General features: G+C 46.5%; 1 long non-coding RNA gene across 1 annotated transcript; it reads left to right on the forward strand.

Moving 5' to 3' along the window:
- The first annotated feature begins 447 nt into the window (after positions 1–447).
- On the forward strand, positions 448–18,873 carry LOC115495219 (uncharacterized). The gene is made up of 3 exons (XR_003960385.4): positions 448–545; positions 5,149–5,369; positions 7,045–18,873. It is a non-coding gene; the product is annotated as an uncharacterized lncRNA (long non-coding RNA).

Raw genomic sequence — 18,873 nt, forward strand, 5'->3', positions numbered from 1 at the left:
CTTTCTGGCCTCTCCTGCCTGGCAGCTCAGCTCTGCTGTCCCCTCCTGCTCCTGAGGACCTGATGGGTGCTCTGCTCCAGCTCAGTCCTCCTGCGGATGAAGTCTGACTTCCCAATGGCTTTTTTTAGCACAGTGTGAGCTTTGCCTGACATTTCTCCTGAACTAAATAAGTCCCCAGCTCGGTTTACACTCGCTGGATCTCCCTGCCAAGGGTGGCACTTCTGACATTGCTTCAAGGAACGGGCACAGATCCAGCCTCACCTTGTCCCAGGGGATGAATACACAGCTGGGGCTACAGCTTCACCCCCTTGGAGGATCTCACCGTTTGGATTTTCAGAAAGCCATCAGGAATCTGCCCTGTTTTGCCTCTCTGGGATCTGCCTCTCAGCACTCAGCTGTCACCAGTTGCAATCTGTCTGCTCTGCCGTGGTCTGAGTGTGTGAAATCAAACATCACAGCAGCTCCTACCTGCCATGGGGACAACGCAAGAGTTGACGTCTGACAGCTCAGAAACCTCAGAAACCCAGAACTGCTGGCTCATTCAGGTAATTCCACATGAGCACCCCCTAAAGTGCAGTGCTGTTCTTTCCAGACAGTCTCGTTTCCATCACTTGTCAAAGGAGGTTGGTAGAAGCTGGGAGCTTGCCAGGTGTTTATTTTAAAATTATTTATATGGACCTTGTGAAAAGCAATAGTGCGGTTTTGGCCGGTGCTGCAGTGTTTATCAGCACATCCTGTTTAGCTGATTTTTTTTTTCTTCCTCAGCGATGGAAACATATTTGATGGAATTTACCCAATCACAAAATTGGCTTTCACATAAAATCACCGCACTCTGCAGCCTGGCAAGCTGAGAATTTGGGAACAGCAGTTCCCTGACTGACCCCACCAGCATCTGTGGACAACAAACATTCAGAGAATCACAGAGTCCTGGCATGGTTTGGAAGGGAAAGAACTTTAAAGATTATCTTGTTCCGCCCCCTGCCATGGACAGGGACAACTTCCATTGTCCCAGGCTGCTCCAAGCCCTGTCCAGCCTGGCCTTGGGCACTTCCAGGGATCCAGGGCAGCCACAGCTTCCCTGGGCACCTGTGCCAGGGCACCACCACCCTCATTATCAGCTCTTCTGCAGATGCTCTTCTCTGCGTGAATCTCCATCTAGGACAGGCTTGACTGATCTGAGCAAAAGCCACAGTCCTTGTGAAAAAAGGAGAGGGAAAAGATGCAGCTGCTGTTCCTGCCTTTCCCCATGGCCCTGGTTTGGGGCAGGTTGTTACATGAGACCTTTAGAACCAGGTAGGAAATTTAAAAATGCAACTTATTGCACCTGCAGAAGATACGGCTGAATTTCTTCTTCCTTAAGTAAGTACAGTTGCAGAGGATCTGCACCCTGTTTACTGGGGTGGTTTATCAGTTATCCTGCAGACAGGGGCTCAGGAAGTGGCTTTTTCTGCTGATAAACCAGAACTGCCCGGAGATTTTGCAGACAGTTATGCTGGGTCCGATGGAATTTCCCTACAGAGCTCTTTGCCCTCATTCTGAAGGTAAAACTTTGGTTTGTGCAGCGTAAAGACTCTTCCTCCTCTTGGTTATGGCTTCCAAGAAATATTCATTACCATAATCACCTGGATTAAAGGGAGTTTGGATCCTGCAAGGCCACCTGGACTTCAGTGCCATCATTATGTGACAGATAATTGAGCAATCACATGGTTTTAACCCAAAAAAATAGCTCCAGCTTTGATTGTTTGTGTTAAGGAGTTGGGTTTGATGTGCAATGATCCCAAATAGAAAGAAGTTTCCATACTTCTGTTTCCTTTCCAAGTTTTTTCCCCAAATCCAAAATTAAGTGGCTGCTTTGTGGCTTTTTTGTGGTTTAGTCCATAGAACTGTAACTGGCTTTTCAGAGGTTTTCCACATCTATAAGGGGAGAAATCAAATAAGGAAAAAACCCTCCCATAAAACAAATTACAGCCCTTCAGTGGGAACCAGAGGAAAAGCAGCTGCATTTCTAAGCTATTACTGAGATAGGTATGTAATTTATGAAAATGTATTATTTAGTGTATAGAAAACATTAATATAGTACATTGTATAGAATTATTAATATAGCAATATTCATAATAGTGTTAATTATACATTTTTTTCTAAAATTACAGAAACCCAGGATATTGGATGGGAGGTGACCTCAAAATCCATTCAGCTCCACCCCCTTCTATAGGCAGGGTCACCTTCCACTATCCCAGGTTGTTCCAAGCCCCATCCAACCTGGCCTTGGACACTTCCAAGGATGGGGCAGCCAATAAATAAGAATGATATTGGATGGAGCAGCCAATAAATAACATCAAGATTTAGATTTCATGTCAAATTTTTTTTGCTGTCAAGTGTTTGGGGTGTAGAAAAGCAGACATTCAACAAAAGATCACACCAAGAAATTTATCTAAGTTTGGTCAATAGTTATACTCTGACAAGGAGAAAATAAATAATTGTATCCTGATTCAGTGATTCTTCCTATGGAGAATTTAAAGGATTATTTAAAGGAGAGTGAAATGTATATGTGGAGGTTACATTACATAATGGTGTTGTTTACTCTAATATATCAGATAAGAGAAAGAGGAACAGAGAATGACAAGCATTTAAAAATTCTTCCCTTTTATTTCTGGTTTTGGGCCTCAAGCTGATAAAATTGTTTTTCTTGCAACAAAAAGGACAAGGAGGCACATGGAAAAAGTCAGAACGGGGTGTTCTGTGAGAAATAAGTTCTAATTACCTACATTTTCTGGCCACTGAAATATCATTGCTCATTAGTGCCTCTCTCTCTGCTGTTACAGAGCTTCAATTGCACCACGTTGTTAACGATTTCCTCTGCCCCCAGTACAGACACACACGTTCCTCCTGTCCAAAAGAGAGGCTGATTCTGTTCCAAAGAAATCGATTTTTAATTCAAACCAGCAGCTTTTCCTAACAGAGCTGCCTGGTAGCTGTGTCTCAGCCCATCCCTGTGTCCCACGACAGCCGTTCCCTCCCGTGGGCGCTTGGAACTGAAAACACACACCAAGGCTCTCTACAGGAACACAAATATTCCTCCCTGACAACAGAAAGAGAAAGGAGATCTTGAAATGCTGGTGGCCAAACCCTTGGAAGCTCGCCCTGGATTTTATTCTGAGCAGCTTGAAGCCCTGGAGCTGGAGGAGAGTCTGAGCAGCTTTTCCAGTGGGAGATCCAGGGTTTGCCAGTGCTGGCCGCAAGGATTTGCCCATCATAACCATCGCTCTTTGTCAGAGCCATTTACTTCCTAAATGCTGGGTTTTTAGCAGAAACTGAAAAGGAGAAAATGTATCTTCCCCTCTAAACAAGCAGAGCCTCTGAGAAGTATTTTCCATGCAGCTGATGCTAAAAATAATCATTAGTTCTCTTTGCTGAAAACTTCTTCATCCCTTGCAGCTCAGAATCCCTTGACAGACAGATTGCAGCAGCCTTTTTGGAGGGGATAAATGAAAATTTTGAGGGAGAGGGACCTTGGGAGGAAAATGAAGTCTTCGTTTTGCCTGTGGAGGTTTTAATTTCTTTGCCCAGTTTAATTTCTTTACAAAAGTTCAGTTCCCAAGGGGGTCTTTGTAGTGGTGAGTTCCCCTGGAGGAGCTGCCACAAGCTGGCACATGAAATTCCTTTTCCTTATGTGCACAGGGAATTGAGTGCATTGTTTGTGTTCATTCTGGAGATTTATGCTAAAGCCTTTGCTCTCATTTTCCTGGGGGGAGAATCGCCAGCACAATCTGGTGAGATCCAGCTTAGTGTAAAGGTTATAATTTGTTAATTTAGAGCTTCCAGCAAAAAGAGCTACTGGTGTTGGAACATCAGCCTCAGGGAACCAACTCAGCCTGGAAGTATCTCCTGGAACTCTGTCACCTCTCACCCACAGGTGACTCACCCTCAGTAGAGGCAGGACAAGTCATGGTGTGAGTTTGGACACATCCCAAACCATCCTGGGATTCCATGATCCAAAAGCCAATGTCCCACATATTGTCTGTGACACTGGTGCAGCCTCCCCATGAAGGCTGCAAGGAGAAGGGTGAGAATGTTCATGAGAACTGGAAGACAAACCCAAATGAACTCCATGGGGAATTCCCGAGACCGGAAAAACCCCTCCCGACAAATATGATCAACCCTGGTCATGTTCTTCATCACATTTTCTTCATGAGGCTCTGCTTCCCCTTTCACTTCGTTTGGAAACAGCACCAAAGACTCCAGCAAAGAGAATTTGATTGCATTTAAAGATCAGGAGACTTTAAGATGAGATATTGGGAGGAAATCCTTCCCTGTGAGGGTGGGAGGCCCAGGCCCAAGGTGCCCAAAGAAGCTGTGGCTGCCCCATCCCTGGAGGTGTCCAGGTTGGACTCATTCTTGTCACAGGACTGTTTGGGTTGGAGGAGACCTTAAATCTCATCTCATTCCATCCCCCTGCCATGAGCAGGGACACTTTCCAGGTGTCCACCTAGACTAAGTTGCTCAAATCCCTGTCCAGCCTGGATTTGGAAGCCGTCAGGTGCCATGCAGGACATGTGTGGGGTGTCTTACAAGCATGAACACAGGCTTAGGCCTGGGCCTAAGATATAAATCTGGTCAGAAAGAAAAATTAATTCTACATCATCAACAACTGACAGCAAGAAATCAACAGCAGCAGTTGTGCCTCAGGTCTGCTCTGGGTGCTCCTGGCTGGGGAAGGACTCCAAGGAAAATTATTCCTAGGAGAAAACAGCCTGATGAGACATTTTATCATTTCAATAAGATTAGAAACACTGGCAGCACATACAAATCACAACAGCTACAGCCCAGATTTCACTTGCTGACTGGAATAATGAAAAGCCACGAGATGGTTTTGCTCTATCACTGCTTCCCAGAATTCTAAACGAGCAGGACAAAGTCCTGGGAGCTGGTTTAATTTCCCTGCCCAACAGCAGAGGTGCAGTGATGCGTGCAGATGCTGATAGAACAGCTTGATTTTAGCTCTTCCTGAGAAACATTAGCTCAGCACCATCTGCTTGGGGGTTTTTGGCTTATAAAGAACTTTTGTCAGCTCCTAGTCCTGCTCCATGTGCCTGGATTCTGCTGAAGCTGAACCCCACCAGTCACAAACTCCAACTTTTTGCCCTCCAGAGCTACAACTGAAGACCTTCAGTTCAGCAAGTTCTCAGCAACAGCAAAGGAGAGCTGGGAAGGAGCTGTGCCATCCCACAAGGTGGATTTGTCTCCTGGAGCTGGTGGGAGGAGCAGAGCAGGAGCCAGCAGCTCCTGGAGCCTTCTTCCAATTTGGAGAGCGCTGTCCTTTACTCACATCCCACGAGGATGTAAATCCAGCTGAGTCTTGGAAAGGATGAGTAAGTCTTTACTCTTACAAGAGTTCCTTTGGATAGAGAAGTCAAGATTTCCTTGGCAGCCAGAATTCATTGGCCCTGTTGGATTTTGCTTCTTGTTTTGACGGTTTCTCCAGTAGCTCTGTGTTTAGGTTCACTCCTTGTTTCTATTTTCTCTTTCAAATCTGTCTTTCACTCCTCAGTTTTCTCTGACACCTGGGGAGGAAATGCAGCACAACCATGTCTAAGTTGTGTTTGCAGAAAGAATCCTTCAGATTCTGGGGTCAAACAACAGTTAAGCTGTACTCTATTTCTCCAATGTTTTTCCTTAATGTTTTGCTTTTGAATTTAATTTTTTATCCATAATGTGGATTGCATCAAACTATCAGTTCCTTGGATAGTATTTCCAAACAGGGAAATACTTTGCTAATCAGTTGCTATAAGGGATCTACTCAAAATGGATGTTTCTAACCATGTATTCCCAGATTCAGGAGTTGGAAGAAGGAATATTTGCTGCCTTTGAGTCAGTCTGAATTGATTTTCCCCAAAATTCCAGCTGTACTCAGAGAAGGAAAGCACAACTTCCAGTTCCACTCCCCTTGAACCAGTACCACAATATACTGGGGTGAAATCCAAACCTTGACTGGCAAAATCCCATTTTGTTGTTGTTTTTTTTTTAAAGGGCATTTCCTGCAGACATATCCCCAAACAATTTGCAGTTCAGCTGAGATACCTCCTCAAGGCACCAGATCCCAGAGTCCTCCCTCCCTGGAAAAAAACAAATATCCCATCAACTTCCAATGCATTTTCATTGGATTGGAACTCTCAAATCTTGCTGCTTTTAAATGAAAACCTTTGAGACTCCATTTAGGAGATTCAGAAGAGGTATTTGGGGTGGGATAACTCCTCCACTTTTCAGATCTGTTGTGAAAATAGAGCACAGGGGAGGCTCCACACATAGAACATCCCAATGAGAAGTGAGAGAGAAAAGCCATTCAGAATTTGCTTTTTAAATCAACTAATTTTAGACTAAAAGCAAATGTCCTTCTTTCCCTTCCTTCCTGAAATCAGTGGAAAAATCCACAACAGTCCTATGATTCCCTCATAAATCAGGCCATACATAATCCCAGTTAGCACTGGGCTCTGACTGGAAAATCATAATCATCTGTGAATTAGAACTGGACTTTTCCCTTTCTCATTTCAGGCTGATTTATTGGGGTTTGGTGTTTTTTTGGTGTTTTTTTTTTTTTTTGTTTTTTTGTTTTTGGTTTTTTTTTTTTGGTTCGGGTCTGGTTTGCTTGTTTTGCTTGCTGAGTTTACATAAAACTTTGGGGTTAAGTTTTTTTCCTGTTTTCTCTTCATAAACAGAACCCAGTTGTTTCCCAGAATCGTCAGTAATTCTCAGGTTCCTCTTCCACCTTGATATCAGCCCCATCGCTGCTTTTCCCAGGACATCTCATCATTTTGTGTCTGGATAAAAAACTTTTGTAGCCACCACTTGATCAAACACCTCATCTGGAAGAGCTGCAGCTCATAAATTCATTGTGCAATCATTTTATTGAGAGAATTCTTGTACAGGTGGAGGAGGAAAATAAAAAGGAAACCGCTGGTTTGTGGTTAAGACATCAGTGAAATTGTGTAACAGTGTCAAGATACAAAGATCAGCTCTGCTAATTCCTTTTTCTTGCTTTCTTTCTAGCTGGAAGGAGAACTGAAGCCTGGAAGAAGCACTGGGCAGTCGCTGGATCAGGGATTTTGAATTAGCCTCATTAGCATGCATTAATTAGATTTCTGCAGAGGCAGAGACAGCGGGCTTCAGGAAAACGATATCCTGCTTTTTGTCAGCAGCCTCAGATGCTCCGGAGGAAGGGGAGCTGCTCCTTCCCGGGGGACAGCAGCTCCTGGGCAGGAGGGACATTCCAGAGGCTGAGCAGCTGCAGCGGCTGGGGATGCTCAGCCAGCCCAGAAAGCAAGAAGTGCTGGAAGATGCTGCCCTGGGAGAGGTGTAGGAAAGGGATAATCCTGTCCTGAGCAGTCCTGGGCTGGCAGGTGGCAGCAGGGACACGGTGTCACCATGTCCCCTGAGCAGAGACAGACACAGGGTCAGGTGCAAGTGAAGTCAGGTGGAAGCTGAAGGCAAGAAATGCTCATTGTTTGCTGGCAAGTTGGTTTTTCTCTCACCCAAGCCACAAGGATCCCAAGCCCTTTGTCCAGCTTCAGCCTGAGTGTCTGGGAGTGTCCTTGCTGAGGGAAATGTCACCAGGGAAGACAGCAAAGGGTTTCCCATAGAGGTCACCAAACAGCTTGGAGGGGAAGGTGCTTTTTTCTAAACAGAAGAGTAAACTTGGGCAAAAGGCTGCTGAGACTGGCACAGGGGCCTGCCTGAATTCCCTGGGGTTTCCCATTCCTCCAGGAAATACCCACTTTGGGAATTCTGTCCCTTTACTTAAATTTGGCCATTCCTCCCCACTGCTCATCCTGATGTGCTTGACTGGAGTGTGACTGCCTTGGCCAGAACCCAAACCAGCCCTGGTGTATTGGGTAATCCCACAGGATACAAATCCCACATCCCATGGGATTCTATGGGCTACAAATCCCTGTGCTGCAGCTGCTGCAGAACCTTTTGAACCTCAGAGCGTTCAGCACTGAGCAGGGGCTGCAAGAGCACACAGAGCAGGAGGTGTGGGGACATTTCTGCAGCTCAGAGCCTTTTCTGGTTTTGTGCAGCTGTGGCCAAACTGTCATTAGCTCCCCAGGTCACTGAGCTGTGACAGAAGTGTTTGTGCATTAGATAAAGATTCTGATTAATTATCTGAGCACCTCGTGGCCTTTCATGAGCTCAGTCTGCACGGAAAGGATGAGCTCTGTTTCACAGAGAGGACCAAGAAACAGCAAGAGCTAAGAGATTTCTTAATTCTTCTTCGAATTTCTCATGTAGGGCTTGGTCCCTTTGTCCCCTGTCACTGTTGGTTTGGCTCTGCTTTGGAGCTGCCTGTCCTGATGAGAACCCTCCCTGAGGCCACGGGCCAGACCACAGCCCCCAGAACATCCTCATGGATTTTAGGGTCTTTTATCCTTCCTAAAGACCACAGCAATCCCAAATCCCTGCCCCTGGAGCAGGAGCAGGTTCTCAATCTGTTCTTTGTTCCATCCAGAGAGGGAAGCAGGGATGGATCCTGAGAGCTCTCCCAAATTTCAGTCCCTGGCCCCATCCCCAGGCACATCCTGCCCTGGGCTTGGAGGAGCCCAGCTGGGACCTGCTGGAGGACAGATCCTGGACCAGGACCAGTCCTGGACCCACAGGACACATTCCCAGTCTGGAATCAGCACTCAGGGTGGTGGTGAGGAAAGGAAAGAGGCCTCAACTGTGCAGATGGGACATGGGTTTGTAGGAAAAGCAAAGAGGATTTTTAGGGGGCTGCTGGAAGAAAGGAAATTTGAGTGGGAGAGACTCAGTGTCTTCTTGTGGAAAAGTCTGGAAGCTGCAGATCATCCCCAGACCCCAATCTCCCAGCAGGGACAGTCAGCAGTGGTTCCACAGAAACCTTTGCAACCTCAACACCCCTTATGGCCCTGAGCAGCCTCACCCGGGGCTCCCCACGGCTGCTCACGGTTCCAGTTCAGCTCTGCCCTCATTCCCATCCTTGCCTTGGGCACACTCAGCTCTGAGCCTGCCTCCAGCACAGACCTTTCAGCAGGTAATTTCCCTCTGGGATCAACCCTTGGATGCACATTTTAATTTATTTCCAGGCTGGGTGTTGATCCTGGCTCCTGAGGGAAGTTTTGGGGTCTTGCTGTAGGCTTGTCTCCAATCCTGGCCCTGTCTTCTTGTATTCTGGAATTCCTGGCTGGAGCCTGGGCTGTGCTTGTCCTGCCTGGGATTGTTGAGGGGCTGAGCTGCTCCTCCAGGAGGGTTTTGGGGAGGGGTGAGGGTGTTCCCTGTGCTGGGGTTATCCCTGGATCCCAGGTTCCTGCTCAGCCCAAGGCTGCACCCAAACCCCTGAGGGTGCCTGGAGAGCTGCTGCCTCCCAAAGAAAGTGCTTGGAGCAAAACATGGATTCCAAGGCTGTGTTAGAGGGGGAAATTTTAGGATTTGGAGTGGGTGCAGGGCTTGACAAGGTGTTGGTGTTTCCTATGTGTTCCCAGGGAAAAGAAAAATATCTTAAGATTTCAGCTCCTTAATTTCCCTTTCCATGAGCTGCCAAAATCCTTTTAGGCTCTCACCTGTCACATTTTGCATGAAAGTCAAAGCCAGGCCCCTTCTCCTTCAATCCAGGGCCTATTCTGGTTTTGTTTTGTATATTTTTTTCCTTTCAAGCACAAAACCCCCCATAATGGGGTGATGTGGCTCTCCCTTCTTCCCTGCCACCCATTTCTTGCTTCCCCGGAGTTCATCCCAAATTCAGACAATTGTATTTCCAGGGTAAATAATTTCTCTGACAATGATTTTTAGCTTCTTGGGCTGATTTACTCTTTTAAGTTTATTTTTCAGCTCCAAGCTCTGCCTAAATAGACTTTCCTTTGCTGCAAATGTGCCTTCAGAGCAGGAAGGAACTTGACTTTGTGAAGATTTATGGCCCTTTTAACCTCATTATGGGACTATTTGTAACAATCAGCTTCAGTTCCACTTGAGATAGTAAAATTTCTGTAAGCCCTTATTTGCCTCAGGCTGGAAGGTATCAGCTACTGAAAAGCAATGAAATGAAGGAATTTATCCACATAAAATATTGCAAATGTGCTGTTAAAAGCTGGATCCTGTCTTGAGTTTTTAATGCAGGAGTCTAAGGATGTGGAGTTGGGAATGAAATGGAGGTGGAGAAGAAATAGAAGAAAATGTTAATTACTAAAAATGTCAAAACCAACAAAATAATCACAAAAACCCTCTACTTGAATTAGTTTCAAATTAACTTTTAATGCTTTCTAGCTGAAATGAAAACAAGATGAAAAGGTGTAGGGAAAGAGAAGTTGTTATTAAGAGGACTTGAGAGGAGAAAAGGATGTTTTATTGAAACAAGGAACCTGATGAAATTTTCATACAAAGCTCTTTCACCACTTTTGGTCTGACACATTTCCATCCAACCTGAATTTATTTTCGCAGCAAATACATACCTGAGGGGGTTTAAGGAAATATTTCCTTCAGCAAGTGCTTCATTTTCCCTTTCTCCTTCTTCTCTGCAGCTGTTGGTTTATCTTTAATTAAAAATAGATTTAGAGGGTTGCTGATAACGGGATCTTTTCCAGCCCAGGAGAGTCCGTGACACATTTCATTTCCCAGAATTTATCTGGGACATCCAATGTCATTATCAATGCTTTCAATTTAGAGTTAAATAACTTTCCAAAGGGTGTGAAAGTGGTGAGGAGACAGAGTCTTGTTCTGTAAACCTCAAGGGAGAAATAGCTTTGCTTGGGCTGACAGTTTAACAGGTGTTTTTGGTGTGTTGGTTTGGGTTTTTTGTAATTTTAACCACTTCTTCAAAGCTGTGTCTGCTTTGAAGGTCAGTGTGTCCATGGGAAATGACATGATTTTCAGGCTGTGTCTGCCAGGGATGCAGATTTATTGTGGAATTATGAAGATAGCAAAAGTTCAGCCTTTTCATGCCCATAATCTGTTTTTAATTGTTTGAAAAATCTGTTACAATGACCAAGAGAAGTTGGGCTCCCTTTGAGGGCAAGGACGGTCTGGATAAAGGGATTCACGAGGAGAATCACTAAAACCAGCACCTGTATTTTTAGGGTCTCACACTAATTCCCAGAATTTCTGCCTCTGGGATTGTGTCTCTGCTGTCTCAGTGCCAAGGGGTGACTCTGAGTTGCAGTTTTGAAGCAATTTGATATCAGTGAGCAATTCCTCATGGGAGAGGAGGGTGGAAAATGGGCCCAGCAGGGGCTTGTTCCACACCTGAGCCTCATCCTCAGGTCAGAACCAGGGTGGGGACAGCAGGAGAAGAGGAGTGTGTGTGATGACTGGTGTAATAATTGGATTTAGGGTAGCTCTGGGTGTTTTTTTGTGCTCTGCCCAGCTGTGGCTGCCCCTGGATCCCTGGAAGTGTCCAAGGCTGGGTTGGATGAAGCTTGGAACAACCTGGGCTGGTGAAAGGTGTCCCTGCCCATGACAGTGGCAGTGACAAAGCACTGGAGGAGCTTTGAGGTCCCTTCATCCCAAACCATTCCAGGAATCTCTAATTCTAATCCTTTGCAGTAGCTGGGAGGAGATAAATGAAGGATTTATTCCCCTGTGCCTAAATCTCTCCCTTTCCCTTAGAAAAATGCAATCCATCCCTCATTTTCCCCCTTTAATGAATTTGTGCCCTTGTCCCTGACACTGCTGAGCCTCCTCCTGGGGCTGTGCCTGCTGGAATCCCAGTGGGATTTGGGCAGGATGGGGCTTCCCCTGTCACATAACTCAGATGTGGCTCTGACTGCCACTGCCTGCAGCTCTGGGCACTGCCGTGGCAAAAACCCTTCCTGGCACGGGAATAACAAACCTTTCATCAAAGGGATCTGTCAGTATGAGACAAAGAAGATGTCCCAGGGGAACAGGACCCTCAAAGCAGCTGGAGAGGGAGAAATGTGAATAAATGGCAGAGGATTTGCAGCATCCCAGGCTGCCTTGGATAAGCAGCTTTTGCATGAGCTGGTTTTGAAGAGCCCTCATTAATTTATTTTTTTTCCTTATCTTCCCTCTACTTACAGGGCTCATGTGGATGTTTTTCCTGCAAAACACCCCCAGTTTTTTGGGGTTTTTTAAATTCTTTTTCTGTCAGGGGATGAATTTACAGAAGGCAGCCCTTTCTGCTGTGTTTTCCTGGTTCCTGTGAGCTCCAGGGAGATTTTTTTGTGTTCCACGGCTGCCCTCTGGTGCTCTCTAAACCCGGAGCAGGACCCTGGGTGTCACTCAGCACGTTTTCATCGGGATTTCATAGCCTGCAGCTACCGAGGGCTTGTTTCATGTTGCTTCTCTTGTTCCATTACTGCATTTGAAAGTATAATTTAGGACTTTAATGGACAGTCCCTAAAGAAGGTGCTATTTTGTTATAACAGATCCTTTTTTTTTTTTTGCTAAAATGTGGTTTCTTACAACTACATTTGTGTTCTTCACTAAATGCTTCACAGTTTCTGCACACCTTTCCTTCTGATTTACCATTTCTTTTTAATTTCTGTCATCTTTTTAATATATATAACACTTCTGTGGTGCACTGTACTTCACACAGGAAAAAAACCCACAAGAAGTGGCCCTTTTCTTTAATTATGCAGCAATTAAAACTCTGTTCCCTTGAGTGGCATGATGTTTTTGGTCCAGAAAGCCAAGCAACCAAATTAAGGAATTTGGGAGCACCTTGGATTTGCCCTTTCAAGGAGACTGAAATGAAAGGCAAAAAAACTGTGACATTCAAGGCTTAAAAATGAGATTTTTGTCCCTGAGTGCACATATTCACCTAACTGTGAATAAATAATGTTTTCCAGGAGAAGAGTGGGAAAATAAACTCTGTAACGAGCATATTCCTGCTTTTCTAAGCCCCAGAGAAGGACTAATGGGGTGGATAGAATTATTTACCACTGGAGAAAGCTCTCCTTGTGCTCAGAACCCAAATCTTGACGTGGATAAAAGTGAGGAGCATCCTTTGGCACCTTCAGGGGTCAGATTTTTACAAAAATATGCCTTAGAAAAGGAAAGGTCAGCGGGGTTTTGAAAGCTGTCCTTTGGGAAAGGGAGCAGGGATTTGTGCCTGCCTTGGGGAGAGTCCTGAAAACCCCAGGATGTTGAAATCCAGGTCTCAGCACAGCACTTTCCACCCTGAAAAGGTTAATTAATGAATCCAAGTCCTAATGACAGTGAGGGCAGAGCTCCCAGTCCCTCCCAGCCTGTGGAGTTTATTGACACAGAATTCCTGCAGCAGGAGCAGGACAGGGGACGAGGCACTTGTGCCTGCTGGGAATTGAGGCAAACAAAGCCCCAGTGCTCCCACAGAGCCCTGGCCACCTTCCAGACCCCTGGTGGGAAAAAATATCGATTGAAACTTGCCAAAACCTCCTTTCTGGCATTGCTGAAAGGGGTCTCAAAGAGTCCTGGTTTCTAAGGTTTAATGTTAATTTCTTGTTTCGGTCTTTAATCAGTGAATTAAATATGCTGCACTTCAGAGAAGAGGAGTTTGATTTGCAGCAAAGCACAGAACACATCCCTGAAAAATCCCTGCTTTTCCAAGTCTAGGACTGGTGCACCCCTCACCTGCACACTGCAGGAGGGAGGGGGAAATCAGAATCTCCAAGCAGTGGGATTGTGACTTGTCACCTCCTGAAGCTTTGCTGAGCAGAAAATAGGAGAAAATGCTTGGAGAGGGGACTGGCAGGAGCTGGGGTGAGGGAGCAGCCCCTTCTCCCTGGGAACACATCCCTGGTCTCAGGGAGCTGCAGCGAGATGAGGTTTGGGTGGGAGTGGGGTGTCAGTCAGTCACTCACCCATCCTTGGCTGTCAGAGCTCTCCTGATGGATCCAGGAGATCTGGATGCTGATGGATCCTCAGGAGTTTGGAGCTGGGACAACTCTGGGGCTGCACAGCAACCAGAAAGTCTCCAGGAAAAGCAGAAAATGGGATCTGGGGATGCTGCCTGGGCCCTGAGCGATTCCAGAGCAGCTCAGAGCAAATCAGCAGTTTTAAACTCGAGTTAATCTGCAGCTGCCTCCCCCAGCAATCTGCTCTGGGGAGTCTGGGCTCTCCAGCAGTCCAATGAGGAGAGGTGTTGTAAACTTGTAGTAGCAGCAGCTCAGAAGTGTTCAGCTCAGCAGAGCTGTGCCAGGCTCTCGCTGCCTCGTGCCTGGCAATTATTTAGGGATTGTGTCTGTGACAAGCAGTGCTGGGAGGTTCCTGCACGCCCCCTTAGCCCCCCAAAAGCTGCTGCCCTTTGCTGAGCTCTTGGCACAGGCACTGGTGTGGTTTTCATTCCTGCACAGTCATTTCTGCAGCAGGGAGCAGGATGGGCTGTGGGGTGTGGGTGTTTTTGGGTGAGAAATGTCTGTGTGGGAGGTGATACCATCAGTGGCTCTGGACCTCTCAGCCTCTGCCCTTTGCGTGCTGCCTGTGAGAGATGGGCTGACTACGGCAAAGTGACTCATGCTGGTTTAACTTATTTTACATTTTATGTTTTGTTTAGGGTTTTCCTTTCCTATCTGTCCTACATCACCTTCCTCTTCTGCCCTGTTATATTTGCTCTCCAGCCAGCTCTGTCCTTCCCTCTAGTTGTCAGAGGCTTCCTTTTGATTAATCTCTTTATTTTTACTCTTCATGTCTTTCCCCCAGTTGTCTGCACATCCTCCTTTCATCTCTCTCCATTATTCCTTGCATCCTCCATTCCCATGGGATCACAGAAGGACTTTGAACTGTCTCCTCTATTTTTTAATTAGGCAAAGCTTTCAGCCCATCTTGGCTCTGATTTTCCCACAGGGTATCACGTTTAACAGGTAAAACCATGCTCAGGGTAGGTTGAGGAGATGTTTGGGGAGCAGCAGGTGCCAGGCAATATCCAGGTGGATTTCCAGGGGCAGGTGGATGCTGGAGTCTTACCTGAGATGGGATAATATGTGTTTCTCTTTGTTGTGGTGTCTCCTGAGCCATCCCAGGGACACCAGAGAAATGGTGGAGGGACACAGGAGAGTGCTGAGTTATCCCTGAGCTCTACACCAGGTATTTTAACCTCAGTTGGCACTTAGAATGTGCACCAGAGCATCAAAGCCCAAAAAGAAACACTGAGAGTGCCTAGAAATCAAATTTTTGCTATTTTGAAATAATTTCAGAACTTTTGTCTTGAGCTCCAACACCAAATCCAACGTGGCAGTGCTGGTTTGGCATCCCAAGACCAGGCAGGCTGAAGGTTGTGGTTCAGTCAGTGGCCACCCAAAGTGTCCCAGGGCACAGCTGGATGTTCACAGCCTCCTTCCCACCGCTGGGCTGTTGAACTGGGTTTTTGGAGGGGAAGAACAGCCCTGTCACCACTGTGTCCATGAGAAGCCCTGTGCAGGTGCAGGGGTGGTTTGGCACTCCAGGTGTCCAACATGCAGCAGTCTGCAGGCTCTGGGCTTCTGGTTTGGTTGTACAGCTCCGAGTCTGGGAGCTGTTGTCATTTTAAGGAAAATTTATCTGTGTTATTTCCATGGTTTGGGAGAAACCTGCGATGTGGGGAAGGGCTGGGGGTGAGCCTGCAGTTCTCCTGATCCCCTGACAGCTCAGGGCCACTCAGCAGAGCCCCCCGAGGCTGCTCCATCCCTCTGGATTTGGGGATGGCTTCAGGAGTGGCTGCACAGCCTCTGGGGTCACATCCTGTGGCACAGCTCTGGGGCCACTGCTGGGCTGTGTTCAAACCAAATGAGTTTGGGCAGCTGTGTGGGTTGGTTTTCTTCTTTTCTGTGTATTTCTAAACAATCAGTACAAATTCCAGTCCCCCAATTAACAGAAAAAATCTATATTATTTAAAGGGAAATCAGGTTTTTGTCAGCAATCTGCCCAGGCCTTTCCTATGTTCATCAGTGTGACTACAAACAATAACTGATTTAATATCAAGGAGTACAGCAGCAAAGATGTTTCTCTGCCCAAAAGTATTTCTGAAAGATTCCTTTGAAAATAAATCCTTGTTTGCTCCCTTGCACAGCATCTTCACCAGAAAGATTTCCATTTCCATTTCTCCTCTTGCATTAGGAAGCTCAAGTGTTAAGTGATGTGTGGAGCTACAGGCAGTGGGAGCAGAGCAAGAATTTGCAGCTTCTATAAGGAAGGATTTTCACATTGGATTTTCACCTTAGAAGGGTTTTTACTTTTAGCCCAAGCTTAAAAAGAGGTTGTTCTTGGGTGTTTGGCAGCAGCTTTGCTGCAGAAGTCAGTAATCAGGTATTTAAATAATGCCCTTTCCCCTTTGCCAGCTTTTCCTGTTTAAAAAGAGTTGCTATGGGAATTCCAACTTGCCATAGGATTAGAGTTTGACTATGAATCAAGAAACAAAGGGAACTGGATGAAAAGTCCTTTTTTATCTGAATACACATCTTCAGCAGTGATCACTTGTAATCAAAATTCCTCCCCGATTTCCTGCTGGAGACACCAGGCTGGCTGCAGGACAAGCAGAGCTCACAGAAGTGATTTTTTGGTCACTATGGAGCTGAGAATAAACAGCTTTTTTCTTAGTAAGGCCTCCAAAATACCACTGGGGCTTGCTGGCTAACACACAGTTCAACCCCCAAATTATTTGCATCTCTTTGTGTTTCAATTTATCCTGAGTTTCCTTAGTTAAAATGTTGATTTTCATGTGGGGATGGAGCTTCTGAGCCCACTTGTTTTTAGACAATGTGGAATGTTGGGATGCTGAGCTCCAGCGTCACAAAAATATCTGGGCAGGTGGAGGTTTGGGAAGAACAAAATGATGAAAAAAATAGTGTAATAGTGGAGATGGGAGGATTTTTTTCCCCTGGTGTGAGACTGCAGCTGGGCTCTGCTGCTCCAGGCAGAGCAAGATGTGACCTTGAGCTGCCCAATCCTCCTGGAGGTGATAAACCCCGCTTAGCTCTGGCTTAGAGGGTGTTACAAAGCTGAGCCACAGCTTTCACCAGCTCCAGGAGGTGCCTGCAGGCTTCTCCCAGAGCCCAAAAAATGAGCTGAATTCTTCCTGGGAATGCATCCTTCAAACTGGGACAGGCCCGGCTCGTCCAGTGCGTGTCACTGATCCAGACAGACACCAGGCTCTGGCTCTGGGCTTTATCCAGAGCTTATTGCAAAAAGGAAAATAGAGACTGGGGGAGAAAAGGAGTAAAAATATGCTTGATATGTTTTCCTAAGAGAGCACTGTGGAATAGGATCTTTCACTTCAAACCCTGCAAGGAAAGGAAGTAAATTTGATCTCTGCTCCTTGCCTAGAGCCCTTAGGTTGCTTTCTGGAGCACTCAAGTGAGACAAAGCCAGGAAAAACAGATCCTGGTGAAGGCATTGGTCTCCCCCTGCTCCAGCTGCAAGTGCCTGTTCAGCCTCAACAGAGATTTTCCTGCTGGAGCTCTGAAACTGAGCTTTAAATCTCCCATGTTATCCATTTTCCCCCTGAAATACTGAGCAGAAGAGCAAAGGGAAAGAGCAGCCCAGGAGAGGCGTGAAAATCCTGCTGCTGGAAAAATCCCTGTTCACTCTGAGCCTGTGTGGTGCTGACTGGGATTTCCTGTTTGGGGCAGGGGGAGAGCTCTGGGGTGAGCTCTGGTACCAGAGAAAGGTTCTGTTCTCACCTGTGGGGGTGAGACAGCACTCAGGGGAGTGCACAGGCTGTGTTCTCCTGGTGGGAAGCGTTGGGCACATCCACAGGGAGCAGAGGATGTGTTCCCCTGACAGGATCCCAGGCTGGCTGGGGATTAATGGGGCCTTAAAGCCCATCCTGTTCCAGGGCAGGGACACCTTCCACAGCCCAGGCTGCTCCAAGCCTGGGAGCATCCAGGGAGCACCTTTGGCTGGGTTTGGGGTTTTAGCAGCTCTTAGTTCCTAAACAACTCCTGTCAGAGTGGAAACTCTTGGCTTCTCCCTAAATACAGACAGAGATGTAAAGATTGCACAGAGCTCCCACGTGCAAGAGGAGATCTTGAGCCCAAGGGTAATTCCAGCTCTTGCCCACTCCACACACCACAGGTTTCTCTGCCTAATCAGGATTTTTTCCATCTCTCTGCAGTTTAGATCCACTTGTAGCACTCCCCTTGTAGCAAGATGTCCTTTTTGAGCCCTGGTACTTCAGTGTGTCCTTTCCTGTGAGTATTCCCATGGCTGGCTGTGCTGCAGCACATTTTTTGGGGCCAGGCTCCATGGGATCCCTGCCAACTCTAATCTGCAGCTCAAGTGACTTGGCACCCAATTCCCACAAAGCCCCTTGGCATCCTACACCTCCAAACACATCCCAGACACTCAGATTTATCTTTCCCCAATTAGGGCTCTTCTGTTGGGGAGTTTCTGCAGATGTTTCTTTATTTAAACTGTGCTGGATGAAGGGAAGGAAGGAGACGGACCCCTGAGGAGGAAGGAGATGTTTCACAGCATCCTTTACTCTGCAGCAACTCCAATGCCAGGAATATGTGCCTATTGCTCATAATTCTTTTTGCCTCATTTGTTCTTCCCTTCTACTCCTCCCTCCAAAAAAAACCCCAAACAGGAATTCCCTGCTTCCTCCCTTCCTAATTAAATCTCCCTGCCTATAACCAAGGAGGTCTATCCATGTGGTCAAATGATGGTTGGATCAGCTCAGCAGGAAATTTGGTAGGAAAATACAGCTTCAGCAGCTTAGCAGGGTTTATTTTTAGGGCCCGTGTGCTCGTTGAACTCCAGGATGCAAAGTGCCAGACTCCCATTGTTGTCAGATGGCTCCTGTCCCACCAGGCTGGGTCAAACCTGTGACTCACAGGAGAGGAGGAATGGCTTTGGAAACCTCCTGGGATTTTTTTTCCCCCTCCCCCAGTCTCAGATGTTGATGATAAAACCTCCAGTTAAAGACAATAAAACTTGTTTGCAGAACAAGTTCCCGGC

Source organism: Taeniopygia guttata, chromosome 4A, assembly GCF_048771995.1.
Source record: "Taeniopygia guttata chromosome 4A, bTaeGut7.mat, whole genome shotgun sequence".
Classification (NCBI taxonomy): Eukaryota; Metazoa; Chordata; class Aves; order Passeriformes; family Estrildidae; genus Taeniopygia; species Taeniopygia guttata.